The sequence below is a fragment of the Mustela nigripes genome, chromosome 14 (assembly GCF_022355385.1).
Source record: "Mustela nigripes isolate SB6536 chromosome 14, MUSNIG.SB6536, whole genome shotgun sequence".
Lineage (NCBI taxonomy): Eukaryota > Metazoa > Chordata > Mammalia > Carnivora > Mustelidae > Mustela > Mustela nigripes.
Window position 1 is genome coordinate 76,016,181 of NC_081570.1, and position 12,406 is coordinate 76,028,586.

The 12,406-nt window shown below is 41.6% G+C and overlaps 1 protein-coding gene across 1 annotated transcript in view; it reads left to right on the plus strand.

The window, feature by feature from the left end:
- The first annotated feature begins 1,229 nt into the window (after positions 1–1,229).
- Positions 1,230–12,406, plus strand: part of LRRC8C (leucine rich repeat containing 8 VRAC subunit C) — a 78,531-nt gene continuing 67,354 nt past the window's right edge. The window contains exon 1 of the mRNA XM_059375343.1: positions 1,230–1,477. The gene's annotated coding sequence lies outside the window, so the exon portion shown is untranslated. The remainder of the gene's footprint in view (positions 1,478–12,406) is intronic.

Sequence of the window (12,406 nt, forward strand, 5' to 3'; positions counted from 1 at the left end):
AATCCAACAAAATAGAAAAACAGTTGAAAGCTTAAGAGAACAATGTCTAGACAAATTGTTTTTTTTCATTTTGACTTGGAACTAGAAATGGGGTTAAAGGAGGTGCCTGCTTTGTTAAGGCTTGCTTGTAAGCACCAGTCAACTAGTGAAAGACGATTAGGAATATCAGCCTTTTCCTGACTGCCAGGACAGAGCAGTAGGTTCATTTTCAGTACTCTTCGAATAACTAACATTGAGAAGCATCCCAGGAGACTTTATATAACCTAGTAATGTTGTCTGCACATTTTTCACTGGGAAGATTTTCCATAGGAATAGCTGTCAGCTTTCAGGAATATAGCTTGCTTTTTCATCCTGAAATTGGGTAGGAGACTGTGGAGAAGAAAATCATGCTTCAGCTCAATCAATAGGGAGAACCCCTCCCCCATACTCTTAATAACAGGTGGTTTTGATGAGGACGGTCAGCTCCTTTATGCACAGTTCACAATTGTAGGCGGAGCGTTCAATTTCAGCGCCTCTGAACCTGTTGCTGAGAGACGAGGGAGCCCGGCTCTTGGTGTCCGGGAATATGAGGTTTCCTGCTGGAGAGGAGATGGAGTGTCCGGAGAGATTGGTTTTAACCCTTCTCCGTCTCCCTCAATGCCTTACCACCCCACCCCCGCCCCGCCTCATTTTTGTGTTCTTCTGGGGTTCTTCTGGGGTCCTTCTGTTCTCCTGAGGAGCGGGAGATGAGGAGGAGGGATGATCTCCATCCTGACCCCAGTCCTGCAGGGGAGTTGCCAGAAGGGCTATTTTTAGTAGTAGCTGCTCCCCTCTAACACCCAGGGGAGGAGCTGCGGCAGTGGAGCGGCCGCAGAGCGCAGAGAAGGCTCGGTTTTCCGTGTCCTGTTAGGGATGGGGGAGGTATTAGGCGCAGCGGGTTCCCCAGGCAGAGGCAGCCAGGTGGCCGCCTCAGAGGCCCGGGCGGCCCCGCCGGGAAGCGCGGGAGGGTTCGTTTTCCACATCCAGGGGAAAGCGTCCGGCGGCCAGCGGCAGCCTCGCCGGCCAGTCCGGGCGCGGGGTGGTCTCCGCAGAGGAGGAAGTTCCCGGGCACGGCGGCCTGCGTCACAGCGGGGCTGGGACCGCGGGGCGGGCGGGCGGCGGCGGCGGCGGCGACCCCGGGGCCGGGCGCTGGGCGGCGCTGGCTGCCGCTGGCCCGGCTGCACGCGGGGCGGCGCTGGAGGCGGCTCCGTCCGCGGCCGGGGAGGCGGAGGGGAGGAGGGCTGCGGGGCTGGGGCGGTAGCTGCGTCCCGGCTCGGAGCCCGCGAAGAGGACGAGGAGGAAGGCGCCGCCGTGGCCGCGGCCGCAGTGCTCCGGGAGCCACACGCCATGAGCAGCGGCCCCGCCGACGACCCCGCTGTCGCTGGCCGCCGCTGAGCCGGACCGGGAGACAGCTCGCCGCTCCCCAGCACCCTCCCCGTAGGCACCCTCGCGCCCAGAGGTAAGGGCGGGGACGGCCGAGGGATGGAGAGGGGTGGCCCGCCGAGGACCGCTGGGCTGGGTCCGCTAGGTGCGCGGGAGCCACTGCTCTCCCCGCCTCGCTCGCGCCCTGCCTGCTCCCGCTCTCGGGCGGGCGGAAGGTGGTCGCCTGCCGGGTGTTTGGTCCTGGCAGCCACCCGCTATTGGGGCTTTGGGACCCGCCAGCCCCTACCCCACCCATCCCAAGCCAGCCCCAGCGTCGGGGCCGGGGACCCCAGCCTGGGGCGGAGCACGGCGCGGCAGCCGCAGGTTCTGCGGACTTGGTGGGGGTTGGGGGGGGAACTGGGGGGTGGAGGACGAGGAGAAAAGGCGGCCACCGCCGGGGCGCTGGTCCTTCTTCCCTACCTGATAACCCGGTGAGACCCCACGGCCTCTCCCTCCTGGTCTGCTCTCCCTTTGTACCCCCGAACCCCTGAAGTTAGCACTTTCGGGGGGAGAGGAATTTGATGGTCTCCGACGGGAACCAGAGCGCCGTGCCTGCCCCTTTGCAGGACCGGAGGGGAGAGAGGGTTTAGCCGGGTCGGGATGGGCCCCAGAAGCCAGGTGTCTAGGCCGGCGGTTGAGACCAGGACTGCCGCCTTCAACCCAAAGCCAGGGTCGCTGGTCTTTCCCTTTCCAGCTGGTTCCAAGCAGCGAGGTGGCTGGGGATGGAGTTAGCAACTCCGGAACCTTGGGATGTGCTCCTGTAGACGCTAATTCCATTCTTTTCTCCCCAGCCAGTTCTTCCCTCCCCCACCCCACGCCTGCCGGTGTACATCAGATTACAGTTCCTTCAAAAGCTCGCACGGTACCTAGCTCTGAAAAACCACAGACACTTAGCCCACATCCCAGGACGGGTATTTCAGAGTGTGAAGATCAAACTTCACTTGGTTTCAAATTCTTTTTAAACATTTGAAACTCAGCAAACCCGTTAGGTAAACACTTGCAAGTCCCCATCCTCCTTAAAGTAAAAAATAAGAACCAGTCATATTTGTGGGAGTGCTGGCGTTGGGCAAAGGGAGGGTTGAGTGGTCCTATTTATTGTAGCTTTATGGGGGAGGAATAGATAAAAGAAATGGCAGTCTTATTTTATTCACATACTTCTTATAATGTAAGAAACGGAGGTTCGACCCATGGGCACATTTACAGAGAGGTATGGAGTGCTTACCTGAGGCATCTGTGAGGCTTCTTCATGGACAAGTCAATAAGATGCCATCTAGATGGGAAAGGAGGCAAAGTGATGGTAACCCCCTTGCTTGGGCCAACACTGCAAAATCGCTAGAACCAAGGAACTTTATATGTGTGTACGTTTTTAAATTTTTTAACGATTTGTGTAAACCCAAAATGTAGATTTAACTTCCCCAAATTTGCTCAGATTCATAAACCGTGTGTTGGGCGTGTGGATATAGATAACCCATTAGGTGTATACAGCTCTAATCTATGATATTTGTATTTCTTCTGAATTGCTTAATTAGGAAAGACCAGGGGTGTAATCCTGACTTACTTTACTTTGGAGTGATTAATTTAAATACAGTGTTAAGATCAGTTTGTTTGTTTGCTTTTGAGGGGCAGTTGGGGACCAGCTTTGCAAGGATGGCTCCTTTTCATGGTTCACATAATGGATTGACCACAGATGGTTCCTACCACTTCAACAGTGCTATCAGAGACAGCAAGCATGTTTAACAATTTTCTTAGTAATAAAATTATCAAAGTCTTTGTTAATGGTACTAATCTTTTATTTCTCAGATTGGCTAAGCACTTTGTTTAATGGAATGCTTTTAGAAGAAAATGCTTTTAGTGAAAAAAAATATGAGGGAGTATAAAAGAATGAATAATTTTCCATTTATGTAAATTTTAACTTTTAAAAACAATACAAGGTTAGCAATTTTTAAAATGCCTGAGGTGTCTAATTTTTACCAAATTGCTGTTACGATTTTCCAATAGTCTGTAGTATTTTTAAGTTATAGTCACCAGGAACATTATAATAGAGCCCAAGTGTAAAACAAATGGGGTGGAAAGTTATACAAATTTTGCCAAGCATTGTGTTAATGATTTAATATGGTGGGTACATTGTTATTATATAGTCGAGCACTGTAGGTACCTAACATACATTACACTTAGATTCATAAAACAAATTCTTTTTTTTTTTTAAGATTTTATTTATTTATTTGACAGAGAGATCACAACTAGGCAGAGAGTGAGAGGGAAACAGGCTCCCTGCTGAGCAGAATGCCAATTCGAGGCTCCCATCCCAGGACCCTGGGATCATGACCTGAGCTGAAGGCAGAGGCTTTAACCCACTGAGCCACCCAGGTGCCCCCATAAAAAAAATCCTTAAAGTAGATGGTGCCATCAACTTTTTACAGAAGAAAGAGGGTCAAAGTTTGTGACTTACTCAAGACAAGATAGCTAGCTTAATGCCTGAATGAAGCCAAGCCTCTTTAGCCTTATTGATGTATTTTTTGTTTTCCAAAGCTGCCTATCTTTTTTTCTACAAAAATGTATTGTTAGCTTGCTGTAATGACTCTGTGAAGAAGCCGAGATTGAAGAAGTAGAATCACCTGTCCAGAGTTTTCCATGGAACTAGTATATAGCAGAATTCACATCTGGAATCAGGACCATCTATTTCCTAAACCCCTGTTATTGCCACTGATCTCCGTTAAATGACAGATTAAGAACTTAACCTAATGGACATTTCACTTTTTTTCATCAGCTGTTCTCAATCCACATGATAGCGACGGTCCATAGGCTCCAATACACTCGCAAGGTTTTATACTCATTCCCTGGAGTGCTGGCTGTATCTCCAGCCCGAGATCACTGATGAAAGCATATTTGCAACCAATGAGGGTGACATGACTATAAAGGTATCTTTGAATGGACTTCATTTCTCTTAAAATATAAATCAGGCTGTGTTGGCATGGGGGAAAGAGCATGGTCTCAAGATGGGAAAAGTTGGTATCAGATTTTGGCTTTACTGTCCAGTAGGAGTATAAACTAATTTCTGCCATGGAATTTTCCTGAGCCCATTTCCTGACATATAATGGAGTTAATAACACCTATTTAGTTGGAGTATTATCCGGACTAAATGTAACAATCCATATAAAGGACAGCTCCTGTCACCTACTAGGTGTTCTGTAAATGGTAGGGATTAGCACCCCTGTATCCCAGTACTGAAGGAAATTGCTGCTGGATTTTGCTCCATCTATATTTTACTTGCATATAGTGATTAGTCATTGTTATCAGTGATTCATTCTTCATATGGCTAGACAAAGGTCTAATCTGGTCTCTAGCATCTTTAACTTTTGAATCACATCCTTTTTTTGTAGTCCTGACTTACAAACATTTACTCACCTTACATAGTTTTTCATTTGCTCCACTCTACATTTTTTTTTTTTTAGAACTTTATTAGCCATACTTCAGTGAGTTGGAATTTGTAATTTTTGGCAAACACACTTTCCTGTTTTCTGTGTCTTCTGATTTCACAGCCTTGCTTATCACCAAAGGCACCATGACAATCCCACTGTCTTCCCACCACATACCTCACCCCTGACCAGATCACTGCTAGCTAAAACTCTGCATGTCTTTCAAGGACCAGCCTAAATGCTACCTCCTTCCTGAGTGCACATACCTTCTATTTTAAATCCTTTCTCAGTTCACTTATAATTCAGATACCATATACTCCTAATAATTAAAAAAATATATATATGTATATATTTTACTTTTTTAGTTATTTGACTGGATAATATTCTATGAAAGTCTGTACACTCTTTGAGGGCAAGGGCATTTTTCTGTTTCTTTATATTTCTTGTGTAGTATAAAATACAAATAGTTTCTAATTTCTGAATGAAAGATGAGTCAGATATACTGAGGGAGAGCCTTATAGTAATTAGGAAAGGGGCCTAAATTATTTGTCGCTGTCACAAGATTATTAGTGACACCTTCCCCTTTGAGACTTGTTTGTTCCACCCTTTTCCACCAGTTTAATTGGTATTACGTTTACTGAAAGGCCCTTTTTTCTTTTTCTTTTTCTTTAGTTCTTTCATTTTTTGTAAAGAGAAGGTGGGTGGGGCACAGAGAGAGAGGGAAGAGAGAATCCCAAGCAGGCTGTATGCCCAGTGCAGAGCCTGACCTCGGACTCAGTCTCACAACCCTGAGATCATGACCTGAGCTGAAATCAAGAGTCTGTGCTTAACTGACTGAGCAACTCAGATATCCCTGGAAGGCCATACTTCTTAAAGCCTTGGCCATTTGGGACCAGATAAGAGAGCTATGTTTCATTAATAAATGGCTCCTGTGGTAGTGTAGAAAACTCATTAACTTTGCAAGTACTGAGCCCATCAATAGTATTTGAGTAGTTTGGTATTTCCAGTGGTCCAGATGGATTTCTTTAATTTGGAATAGGATTTACCTGAGGGAAAGGAATACCTACCTTGAGAGAAGGTTGAGGTAATGAGCAAGGAGGATTTCAAACCCTTTTGGTTGGTAATAGGACTAACCATGGCACAGTACAAAGACTGCAACCAGAAGTGACCTTCATGAGAGAATCAGCACAGGGAGAAGACGCAGACCATTTCCCACAAATATGAGAGGTGGGAAAAATGGAAGTGGTAACAGAAATGAAGCTTAACTACAACAGTAGATGACTGAGGCCTGCTAGATAAATGGTATTCCTGGAGTGTAGAAATAGGAAAGACACTGTGAGGCAAGATAGGCAGGAGAGGAGAGGAACTAGGGTGGCCTCAAACGCCCAGTACCTTAATATATTCTCATTTGCTGCCTGGGCTGGCCCAGAAAGACAAAAGGATAATCTCAGAGGTTTGCTTACAGTAGATAGTTTGGCAGAAACTTCTTGAAAGTTTCCTAATTATAAGGAATAGAGAATGACTGAACTCTTCAATAGAGAATCTGGGCTATCTGCTTAGAAGTGTAACACACAAATTCTAGGAGTGAATTTAGGATGACTATGGTATTGGATGGGTATTCCTCTAAAATATGGTTCTATAGGGGCTCCTGGGTGGCTCAGTTGATTAGGCATCTGCCTTTGGCTCAGGTCATGATCCCAGGGTCCTGCATCAGGCTCTCTGCTCATTGGGGAGTCTGCTTCTCCCTCTTCCTCTGCTCTCGTGCTCCTACTCATGCGCTTTTTCTCTCTCTCTCAAATGAATAAAAATTAAAAAATCTTTTAAAAAAATCAAATAAATAGAATAAAATAAAATATGGTTCTATAGTCTGTGATATATCAAATTGTGAATGGCAGCTGGTAGAAAAATGGTAATGTGGATTCAGAAAACGAATAGGATTTAGAAAAGGGGCAAGTGGCAAAATTCAGAAATCATTTTTAAGAAAGATGTCTCAAAGCTTAGGAAAGTAACTGAAGATGTTTCAGATGACAGAAGTATTTTGAGTCAAAGGAATCCAGAAATATATGTGGTTTGAAGAACTCTTCTAAGAACTGGGAAGAACCAGAGCTATTCTGTTGGAGAAGGGCCGGAAGGTAGAGCAAAGAGGAGCTATTTTGGCTAAGCCATAAAACTGCCTGAATGCTTGAAACACTAGGGAAAACATAATGGAGCTTGTAGAAAAGTGTTTCCAACTTTTTTTTTTTTTTTCATTATTATTCTCCCTCCACGAGTTTTTTTTTTTTTTTTAGATAAATTGTTCTATTGCAGATACGCTGTATATCTGTTCACAAACTGTGACCTTTTGGCAGGCTACAAACAATTATTTAAGATTTCTTTTTTTAACCCCGCCTTTCAAAACTGATTTTTGACAGCAACTAGATTGCCCCCCAGTTGAGAACACATGGAGTGGCATGGTTCTATATTATGCCCGAAAATCATAAAAGGGCCAGAACTAAAGACATAAAGAAAAGTCAATATATGTATTTGTATGAATGTGTATGGTACCTTAATTCACAAATTCTGTGTATTAGATTGTTCTTTTCTTTTTTTGCCTTTATAAAGAGAAGCATACTCTATCAGCTCTTAAGCTGAAATATACTTGTAAAAAAATATAAGACTTCTAGTTGTCCCAGTTCTCCCTTGGCAAAATTATTAAATTTATAAAGTTATCTTCCAAAACCCCCTCTACCTGCACTCTTTTCTTTCCTGGATAGGAAGCCCTTCCCAGACTTTAAATGCTCAATACCCTTTATTTACTTATGTTATGCTGGGAAGGCTCTGCTATTAACTATTCATTCTCGTAACTGGTCAATTATACATGAGCATAAATTAGTTTGTCTCTAATAGAGCATTTGTATTTTAAGTCATTTATTTATACTTACGAAATACTGCGTTCCCTCCCAAAGAGATTTCAGTTCGTATCAAGTAGATATTTGCAGGGGAGTGGGGCTGTGATGTCATTCTTTGCTTTTTCATGTTCTGTTCCTTACTCCAGTTCCCTAGGGCACATAAGGCTGCGCTTCTGGTGTCCGGTCTCAGAAACTGCAAGCCTTAGAAGAGCTTGGTTTTTTTGTATATTGACTTCTTTCAGCATTTGGAGCCCATCAGCCCTGGCACAGTCCCTTTCCTGAAAATAGCTCATCCTCGTCTCCTCCAGCTTTTGTTTTTACTGTATTGCTCTTTTTCCTTTCCTTCACTGTCAAATCTCCAGTAATTGTTTTTCAACATCTTTTCTTTATCACCTTTGGAGCTGCACTGAAACCTCCCTGAGGGCAGAGACTGTATCTGTCTTGTTCACTTCTGTTCCCACAGCACCACCACGAGTCTGGACATAGCTGCTCAAGACAGTTGTGGGATAAATATTTACTGGTAGATGTTACAGTAACATTTCTAAGCTACCAGTTCGGAGTGTATCCTTCTCCCTTTCTGTTATTTTAAATTCTGATTAGGAAATATGATAGTGTAACTAGAAGTTATCCTTCTTAATACGGTCATGAAATATGTACAGGGAAATATTTCTATATGTGATTGGAAATTAGAGGCTAGCATTACATAAAATATATCTGAGACAAAAGTCACTAAATAAGCTAAATGACTAAAAACTCAAGAGTCCTGTGATTTCATTCTGTGTATTTGAAGAACTTATCAAACCAACAAAAATTATTAAATACTCTTTCTCAAATATTGTTGAGGTTTATGAAAATTAGGAAAAGGTTCAGGGGGTGCTCTCAGGGTCCTGGGATTGAGCACCACATCAGGCTCCCTGCTTGGTAAGGAAACTGCTTCTCCTTCTCCCTCTGCTTTATTCCCTACTCATGCTCTCTCTCTCTCTCTCTCAATCTCTCTCTGAAATAAATAAATAGTTGTGTTTTTTTTTTTAAAGGTTCAACTGCCTTTTTTTTTTTTAAATGGGAAATATAACCAATAAATCCAACTTCCAGAAAAGTATTATAGAAGATTCTTAAGCTAATAACACCTTGATTTTTCTAAATAACTATGAAAATAGCTTCATTAGAAAAACACTCCCAGGCTAATTTGTATTATCTCCCTTGACATTAGCTCTAGGATAATGTTCTAATCAGCAAAGTTGGGAAATACTGTCCAGCACACACAACTTTCTAGTTTGTTTGAATATGTTCATTTCTGTATCACTAGTATTTAGAATAGTGCCTCACATGTAGCAAAGGATCAATAAATATTTGTTGAATGAGTAAATAATGAAATCCAAGATGGAGAAAGACTAACCATATGCCATGAGGGCAAAAGCAAATTTATTCCTAAGGAAATGGTACTGGATGACTAGTAGACTAAATAGACTGTTAGAAAAACTTTCTAGACAAATCATTTATTTATGAGCATACGTTAAAGTTCTATTCCAGTCTGACATATAAGAGAAAAGTTTTCTGGTAAGGCAGTTTGAAAATTCATTCTTACTAGGGACATCTTATAAAAGTAATGGATGGTTAGACATCCTTATGAGACTAGATAAAGAATGTGGGTTGAAGGTTATTAGACTATGGAGTAACAGTTGGCAGTTAACTGGGTGGCTTGGTAGCTGGTTTCCAAGGACAAGCCTAGTCCCCATTTCACATTGTACAGAAGGCTAGCCTGTGCAGTAAGGATGAAAAAATTAAGACCTAAAGATGAGAAAGGGTAAAGTAAAAGTGTCTCTCCTTATAAACTTTGTGATTAGAAATTAGGATTTCAGGGGCACCTGGGTGGCTCAGTGGGTTAAAGCCTCTGCCTTCGGCTCAGGTCATGATCCCAGGGTCCTGGGATCAAGCCCCACATCAGGCTCTCCACTCCTTGGGGAGCCTGCTTTTTCCTCTCTCTGCCTGCCTCTCTGCCTACTTGTGGTCTCTGTCAAATAAATAAATAAAATCTTAAAAAAAAAAAAAGAAATTAGGATTTCATATACTAAGAAATCTACAAAGCAGCAGTTAATAATAATTGCCTCACTAATCTCTAACTGACCTGCAAGTATTTAAAATTTACCCCAAAATTTTAGAAGTAAATATGTTGACAGTCATTATTTCAGTCAATCCCTGTACATAAACATGCAGAAGATTTTACTTGTCCCAAGAGTGTATCCTAAAAATGTAATCACATTAATAACATTTTGTCTATTAGCTTTTTCCCCCCACATGAAAGCTTTCCCCATAATGTGATTACAATAAACAGAGCAGCCTACTATTGACCTAATTAAGGAATTAAGGAGCAAATCAATTAAAACTAATGATCTCCAGCATCTCTTTTACTTATGCATGCCATGTTCTGGATTGTAGGAGAGGGAGGAAACCTTTGATGCTACCTAGAGACTGTCTAGTGTATATCAGATATATTCTGAGTATAAAAAAATCTCCTGTCTTTATTGCTCCAAATTTGGAACATAATCTTAAGACAACATTGTAAAATGTTGTCAGAGGAAAATATAGATGTCCAATGATGAGATAAGGCCATTTTGTTGGTTGTTGCATTAACTACTAACCACTTAAATTACTAACCACTTAAATAAACCACTTAAACTACTAACCAATTAAATAAGTCTATTTTAAAAAGTCAGAATTCTAATTTCTCTAGAGGTCAGTAATCTCTAATTATTCTACTTGTTGACTTTCATATATTTACAATTTCAATTCCAAAAAACAGTATAAAAGCAAAAAAGCTGGGGCATCTGGGTGGCTCAGTTGGTTACACATCTGCCTTTGGCTCAGGTCATCCTGGGATGGAGCCCCACATGAGGCTCCCTGCTCAGCGGGGAGCCTGCTCCTCCCTGCCTTCTGTTGTTCCCCCTGCTTGTGCTCTCTTGCTTTCTCTCTCTCTCAAATAAATAAAATTTATTCTAAAAAGCATGAAACCCAATTGCCTCTTTTGAAAGAACACATTGGGTTGGGTAAAGACAAAAATAACTTTTGCTACCTGGGTAGGATATGTAAGTAAATAATTTACAGCCTCATATTGATAAAAGTCCATCTCAGAAGTTATTTTGAGTTATTTATTCTATTAAGTTATTTATTTTATTAAGATACTTTAAAAAGTAATTTTGTCTCAGTATGTGTTATTTTTTGGATAAATCACATAAGCTAAGCTAAGCCATGGTGGATGACAGTATTTAAAATGTTAGACTTTACTTTTTAAGATAAAATTAATTTTATAGAGCATGTTATAAAATGATTATGACCTTCTTTGAGTGTTATAAAGAACAAATAATGTTTGTATTTATGATATGTAAATTTAAACTATCCCTTGATAGTATTTTGTCAAAGATTATTCATTCATTATCTAATTTTAATGTTAGTCCCAAGCTTTAAAATTAATTATCCTAAATTACAATTTACACTGCCATTTAAAAATAGTATAAGGGTATCTGGGTGGCTCAGTCAGTTAAGCATCCAATTCTTGATTTCAGCTCAGGTCATGATCTTGGGGTTGTGAGATCAAGCCCTAAGTGGGGCTCCATTCTCTGCCCAGAGTCTACTTGAGATTCTCTCTCTCTCTCCCTTTGCCCATCCCCCCATGTGTGTATAGACTCTCTCTCTTTAAATAAAGAGATAGGGGTGCCTGGGTGGTGCCTGGGTGGCTCGGTGGGTTAAAGCCTCTGCCCTCAGCTCAGGTCATAATCTCAGGGTCCTGGGATCAAGCACCACATCGGGCTCTCTGCTTAGCAGGAAGCCTGCTTCCCTTCCTCTCTCTCTCTGCCTCTCTGCCTACTTGTGATCTCTGTCTGTCAAATAAATAGATAAAATCTTTAAAAATAAATAAATAAATGATAGAGAAAATCTTTAAGAATAGTATGATTCCTATTCAGATTAAAAATCTATCAAATAACTATGACATTCCACAGTTTCACTTTACTGCAGCATTGCCTAAAATTTATAACCACCATTAAAAAAACATACTAGCTGTAATTCAATTTTGTTGAACATATCTACAAACACTTAAATTTTTAGTGTAAATAATGATCTGACCTATGATATAAATACAAGAAATTTAGTAACTTCCAATTAAATATGCATCTTATCAGAGAACAGATTAGTCATGCATAAGCTAAAATACATTTTAACCGCTTTACTGAGATATAATTTCCATACTATAACACTTAGTTTAAAGGATACAATTCATTGTCTGTTAGTATAATTATAGAATTCCTCACTATAATCTAATTTTACATTTTTGTCACCCCAAAAAGAAACCTGTACCCATTAGTTCTCTCTTCCCACCATGCCCCCCCCACTCTCCCTCCTCCCAAGCTCTAGGCAGCCACCAGTCTGTTTTCTGTATCTATAGATTTGCCTATTCCAGACATTTCATGTGAATGGTATCCTACAGTACATGGCCTTTTGTGACTGACTTCTTTCACTTGGCATACATTTGAGGTTTATCCATGTTGTGGTATGTATCAGTACTCCATGACTTTTTTTTGCCAAATATTTTATTGTATGGATATACCATATTTTCTTTATCCATTTATCAATTGATGATGTTTAGGTTGTTATAAGGAATAATGGTCT